Source organism: Echinops telfairi, unplaced genomic scaffold (assembly GCF_000313985.2).
Source record: "Echinops telfairi isolate 266 unplaced genomic scaffold, ASM31398v2 ScPeMD7_5868;HRSCAF=6743_1, whole genome shotgun sequence".
In the NCBI taxonomy this organism is placed as follows: Eukaryota; Metazoa; Chordata; class Mammalia; order Afrosoricida; family Tenrecidae; genus Echinops; species Echinops telfairi.
Genome location: NW_022109768.1, coordinates 12,966,009 through 12,972,832, shown reverse-complemented (window position 1 = coordinate 12,972,832; position 6,824 = coordinate 12,966,009). Strand labels below are relative to the sequence as shown.

Below are 6,824 nucleotides of genomic sequence, written 5' to 3'. Positions count from 1 at the left end.
CCTCTCACCACCCTCCCTCTCCCCAAGGGCCCCCGACAGTCTGTCCCGCCCCTGCGGGGTGCGCTGGGGCAGGCCTCTGGCGCGTGGCTGCTGCGTGGACACCCAGGGCTTGAAGAGAGTGCGCTGGGGCAGGCCTCTGGCACGCGCTCAACTGTGACTGATTTTAAAAATAACCACCTCCCCACTCCTCCTGTCCACCACGACCCCTACCCCTACCCCCATTTATGCTCATTACTAAGACTGCCCCCTTCTCCCTCCGTTTGATTTCTGTTCAATAGTAAATGGTAATCAATACACACACTCACACTGCATCCTAGTGGCTATTTTTGTTCGTGAGCTCAGGTTTGGCTAAATAACATTCCTGGCGAGCCATCTGGTCTGATTCCCGATTCCTTCATATGGTTTCCGTTAAGCCCGCCAAAACCGTACATTGAAATTCCAGCCCTGCAGCCTCTTGGGAAGCTCCGGGATTTGGGCCCAGGGCAGCCTTGTTTGAGAAGGGCAGGCAGAGGGAGGTGCCGACCTCCGTCTTAGGGCGTTCAAGTCCTCTTCAGACTCCCGTGCCTAATGATAGGTCTTAACCTGTAATTAATAGGCTTTACTACTCAAGAGTAAATTCTCCATATTAATAGTTATTGTCCCGTCAGTGTTTATATTTCTTACTCGGTGTCAGGTATAACTGATCAAACTTCTGTTCTGATTTAAGAAATAATCAATGTTAACATCTGGGCAGATGGTCTTAACAAAAATAATCTGGTCTTAGCTCCCCACCCCACCCCCACCCTCACCCTCACCCTCACCCTCTGCCCCAGCCCCTAAGAGGCAAAAATCACGTGATAGTTTGTGGGAAAATATCCCCTTTTGGTTTTATAATGCAAGACAAGGAAATGAATGTCCAGAATTATGGGATGTTAGAGCTGAAATCTTCCTTGGGGTTTACCTAAAGGAAATCTGTGTGATTATTAAGAAGACTTGGGAAATGAAAGGGCGCCTGGAAGGTCAAGGGACTTAGGAGCCAAGTACTAACTCTTTTAATACCTCTGCCTAATTTGGGCCTGGGACAGGTGGGGAGGAAAACCAGCCTTGCGGCACCGTGTCCAATACAACAAAAAGGGTTTGGGCCAAGCTCATTTGTACCCTGTCCCCTTTCTCTGCAGCTCCATCTCTGTCCAGTTCTTGGATCTTGTCTCCTGGTGCAGTCGTAGCTCTTTCCTCTTGACCCTCCGCTTTTTCCCTTTTGCTTTTCTGCTACCCACCGCCTCCTACCCACTCCCAAACCATGAGGTTTTATTTGGGTTTTTTAAACTGAAACCAGGTGCCGCCTGAGACAAAAGCAAAGTAATCACAAGGAACAGCTCTCCGATGCCTGAAGAATGTGCTGACTTTTATGACTCAGGCTGTCCTGGCAGAGAAGCCTGACTTAGATGGAGAGGTGGGTGGCACCCAGCACAGACTGTACATGGCAGCCCTGGCCTCACCAGAGCGGCCATGGTCGAGGCCGCCTGTGACTCATTTCACAAAACCAGAGACTCTTGTTCCTTCTGGGACAAGACTTCCCAAAGGCTAGAGCCAAATGAGATGCTTCGACTGGCTGGGCCAGTTCTGTCTGACGGTAACTGGACCCAGGCTAAGGTTTGGAGGGGAAGAAAGAGTGGGCACAAGGCCATCCCTGGGCAAGACACAGGCATGATGGACGGGGCAAGGGCTTTGGCACGTCGAGGAGATTAATAACACGTAAAGTGGCGTGAACGTGACTTGTGGAGGCAATGGCATGGGAGCTGCAGGTTGCAGGACTGCCTGCAGTGACTTGGAGGCAGGTGGGGGGGGAGGTGGCAGAGGGCTGCTGGCTGCAGGAGAGGCTGCTCTTAGCCAATTAAAACACAAAACAAGAAGAGCTTGTCAGATTCTGGCTGGCTGTCTTGGGCGCCATTCCCCGGAGGAATGGAGTTTGCCTCGCACACCTAGAAGGAGACCCAGGCGGGCACGTATCCTTGCATTCCCAGAATTCTTTCAGGAGCATCGTAATGGGGTGAGGTGTACATTTTTCTATGACAAAGTGGCTGAGAGAGCTTTCCGTGCTCAGGAGAATGTCTCTCCTGGCGGCGGTGGTGGGAGGAGTGGGAATTCAGATGGCAGGGCTCTCTCTGTTCCTGTCCCTTCCTTACACAGCAGCCCTGCTGCTGCTGCTGCTGCTTTCTGCCAGTGCCACATGGCCGTCACTTTCTCGGTGAGCATGCACCTTGACTGGCATAAATGAGATCTGTGTGCAGGAGCCTCTTGGAACCAGTGCTCCTTTGTCCCTCCCTCCTCCCTTCTTGCTCTTTTCGTGGACTGCCCCTTGAACACTGACCCCGACGACTCCGTAATTGCAGGAAGAGCTCTGCAGAACTTTCCCATGAAAGGCTACGTACCTGGGAAAAGAAAGCCTTTTGAGGGCCGTGACTTCATAAATATTTATCGTGCGAACAGGCGTCACTCTGGTTCTGTGGGGGAGAAGGGGCTCATTCATTTTTATTTACGATGTGACACCCGGCTGAGTGACATCCGTCACCTGGGTCGGTCCGACACTCCGTTCCACTGAAGCATGTTTATAGAGTGATTATGCCTGCAAATAGCTGCTATATTTAGTCCTCCTCCTCCCTTAAGCCCCTCTTAGCCCTCTGAATTTCCCAAACTAGCCCAAAGCCAAGCTTTTGGTCAGGGAAAGACTGGAGCCCTAATGACCAGGCACAGAGGTTTCAACAAGTGTTAGGGAAGCATCTGATGAGGTGGAAGGCAATTAAAGTGGGGAGGACGGCTGTTCTCACAGTCTTCATTGACTGAGGCAGTTTGGTAGGGCCTGCAGCTAGCAGGTGAGGCCTCTCACTGGGTAAGGGGGGGGGGGGCGTTGACAGGTGACAGCCACAGCCCTGAGTGACGAATACAGATGGATGTTTATGAAACACTTTTCTTCCATGGGACTGTTCTCTGGGCAGGGTCTCACACGCCCTTAAATCTGTCAACACGGACCCAGTGCTATGCTGGAGGGCTCGCAGGGCTCTGCCACCTCCACTAGGTCAAGGTCTTTGTTGTAACTGGAGCCTGCCCCCTCAGCCACACCTGGCCCTTGTGTGGGAGCAGCAGCTGTCCTCCATCAGTTGCTGAGGAGGAGGCCCACCTCTGGCTTCCTGGCTGTCCAGCTGCACAAGTCCTGTCTGAGGGATTCTGGGCTGGATGCAGGCTGCGTCAGGACTCCGTTCTTGCATCTGCCCAACTTAGCCATCTATTATTTACCCTGGGCAGGGACAGCTGTTGGCATAGGGGCCTGAAGCATTGCCAACACTTTATTTTTGGAGATAGGAAAATGCCTGCTTTTCTGGCAGTTGCTCTTTGAGCACACACCCCAAACTCCAAATTCACTGCCATCGAGCGGATGCCAAAACTGCCCTTTGACCTGAGGAGGAGCTGGTGGTATCAAACTGCTGACCTTTTGGATTGCAGCCCAATGCATAACCCCTACTCCACCAGAGCTGCTAAAGAAAGCCTTAGAAGAGCCTAAAATTTTACATTAGGACATCCCTTAGGCAGAGCCCTGGCCTATATGCAGCAGGAAGCCTCTTGTCCATAAACTTCGAAGATTGGTCAGATCTAATGGCTACTTTTTCTAAGTGTCAGCTGGTCTGAAATCTAATGATTGTTGCCTCCCTTCATCTCCTTATCTACCAAGCCACTTGATCTATCCTACCTGGTCGGTGGAGTAAGAAGAAAACGTCTTGAACTTCCTGGGCCGACATCAGCTCCCCTCCTCAGACCTGCTGGGATTGTCATCCTGAGATCTGTCCGAGGCAGCCAGCTCTGTGGCTGCAAGTGCCTGACTACATTCCACGGTTCTCATTTCCACATTTTACTGTAATGATTATTGTCCCAGAATGGGTGCTATTCAAGCATGTTTCCCCTCATGATTATGGGGGTTATTTGGGAAGCTAACAGGTTACAGTTCAGAATACTCAGAAAGCATTTTTTGGGAAGAGATCCCCATGAGCATACCTTCCTATGGTCCTTGGACTCTTTGTAACAAGTCCCCTTGACCTCTGTCCTGCTCAGACAGAGTCACAAGGCGCTTTTAGCCCTGCTGATAAATGCTCAAAAGGCATTCCTTCAGTAAGTCGTAGCCCAAAGACCGCTCACCTCAAGCTCTCCCGATTAACTGCTTGGAGGCGCATGACCCCTGAGAGCCTCAAGTCTGAAGGCATTCAGTCTCACCCTCAGTGCGCTGGAAGTTCACCCCTCTCTGTCCCATGAATGGAGGAGGCTCAAAAAAAAGGGATGTCAGAGGCACAAGGTGAAGAAGTCTCACTATTATTAAGAAAGAAGAACTGGGCTCTTCTGTCTTAATAGTCAGACTTCTACACCTTAAAACATGTTTTTTTTTTCTTCCATTCTGTAAATAATTGCATTTTAAATGTTTAGAACCTTATCTCCTCAACTTAAAAAAGACTTTAAAAATATGAGAATAAAATGAGTTGGGAAAAATGGCATGGGGGGCGGGGGCATATCTGGCCTCCTCTGGCAACACCAGGGCGGAGGATAATGCAACTCCTTGAAGCCCCAGGCAGCTTGCCCCAAGACAAGACAGGTCAGAAATGTCTTCACCCTACAACATCTTACTCTGTTCTGAGTCATTCAACTGTCACTCTCATGGTGCCATTCTTTTGTGCTGGGTTCAATAATCCATTGCAATGATCCCACAGACCCAATAGACACTACTCGCAGGAGGTTTAGTAGGCATCCTAACAGGTCATCACAAGTCAGGATAAAAATACAAGTAAGGATATAGTCTGTGTTAGTCCTGGTAGACTAAAACAAATTCATAGACACTCATATGTGCATAAGAAAAAGCTTTATATATAAGCGCAATTGAATATTAAGAAAATGTTCCAGCCTCGTCCAGAGCAAGTCCATAAGTCCATTATTAGCCCATATGCTTGATACCAATCTATAAATTCCTCTTCAGACTTACGACACACATGCAATGATGCTGAATGCAGGAAAAGATCATAGGCCAGGGGGTGGAAGGTCTTGTGGGTCCAGTGGCAGTGGAAGCATCTCAGCGCTGGCAGGGGTTTCCATGTGGCCCCTTCAGCTCCAGGGCTCTAGTGTAGCTCCATGTGTCTTCTCCATAGGAATGTCTCACAGGGAGTGAGCATGTGTCTTGCCTCCAGCAAACAATTTATCTCCTTAGCACCTCCAAATGAGGTCATCAAGCTGTGACCTGATTGACAGGCTAAACTTCACCTCTGTCCCTCTTAAATCTCAAATTGACAGCAGATTATGGAACTACCACATAGTTCTTTGGTCCACATCTGCACCTCTTCTCAGACACAACAGGTAGGTATGTCTCTCGGGTCCTTGACCTCTTAGCCAACCAGCTCCTTGGCTTCTGCCTCATTCTGTGGTCTGGGAAGTCCACTGCACTGTCTCATTGTCTCCACATGACTTCTCTGCTCTGCCTCATGGTCTCGCCGTTTGCTGATGCCTCAGCAGAATCTACCACATTAGGCAGAGATCTCATGCACTTTGCTGGCAGCCATTTTTTTTTTTTTTGGTGATTGTGGAATTCCTTAGTTCAGCCATTCTCAACCTGTGGGTCATGGCCCCTTTTGGGGTCAAACAACCCTTTCACAGGGGTCGCCTGATTCATAACAGTAGCAAAATTATAGATATCAAGTAGCAACAAAAATAATTTTATGGTTGGGGTCACCACAGCATGAGGAACTATATGAAAGGGTCGTGGCCTTCGGAAGGTTGAGAACCACTGCCTTAGTTCCTGCTTCTGAGCCAGCTCACTTTCAGACCGAGGATGGTGACAGATCTGACCAGTCCTTGGCTTGGAGTCCTCTCCACTTTATTTGCACACTCCTGCCCAGTCATTTGGTGGAAATTATAAAGACGATGAACACAAGAGCCGTACCAGATAATCACCCTCACCACACCTGGGCATGCTCTTCTTTGCTCCTTGTAGCCCAAGCTAACCTTTTGGATTTCTTTATGCTGGAGAATAGCCTCAGTAGGTTTTCCTCTGTTCCCCCTCCGTTCCCCATCAGAGAGTGTCTGTGCATAATAAATAATTCTGAGGATGTCTTGATATTGATATCTTCCTTGAGCATTCGTTAGGCTTGTAATTGAGTTCTTAAGTTCAAATTTCTTTTCCCTAAGTATCTATAATCTGTTTTATAGTTTTCTTGAGACCTCTGTGGTTTGATGAGCACCCTGCTGTTGATCGGACTCTCACTCCTCATAGTCATTTATCTGTAGTACATTGTACTGTTTAGGATTTTCTTTTTCATCTTGATGTTCAGGAATTTTATTATGATATTTCTACATGTGGGTTTATTTTTAGAGCTGATCTTCCTTGAGACTGATCGCATCTTCCAGTTTGAGAGCGTGGGACTTTTTCTAGTTCTGCAATGTGGGGTGCAGAGGAAGAAACTAGAAAGGATACATTAATAATATGAAGACTGTGATAACTGAGTGCTGGGAAGAATTCAGGCCTGAGGGTTTCTGATCACAAGGTGGGGGGTTCAAACCCACTAGCCACTCCATGAGAGAAAGATGAGGCTGTTTGCTGCCGTAAAGATTTACAAAACCTTGGAAATCAGAGGGCACTATGGGTCAGAATCGAATCTGTGGCAGTGGGTTTATTTATTCACTTGCTTTTTATAGAGAGAAGGAGAAAGTGGCCCTGTGGTGAAAATGGTTGACACTTGGCTGCTAACCAAAGATTGATGGCTCGAACCACCTAGCATAGTGGTTCCCAACCTGTGGGTTGTGACCCCTTTCGGGGT

General features: G+C 48.7%; 1 long non-coding RNA gene across 2 annotated transcripts in view; it reads left to right on the top strand.

Moving 5' to 3' along the window:
- Nucleotides 1-6,824, top strand: part of LOC123522348 — a 24,711-nt gene that overhangs the window by 824 nt on the left and 17,063 nt on the right. The window contains exon 1 of one of the 2 annotated variants that reach the window (XR_006680617.1): nt 1,954-2,029. The exons of the other annotated variant lie outside the window; for it this stretch is intronic. This is a non-coding gene — a long non-coding RNA (uncharacterized LOC123522348). Of the gene's footprint in view, nt 1-1,953; nt 2,030-6,824 lie in introns of those variants that run through there. 2 annotated transcript variants of the gene reach the window in all.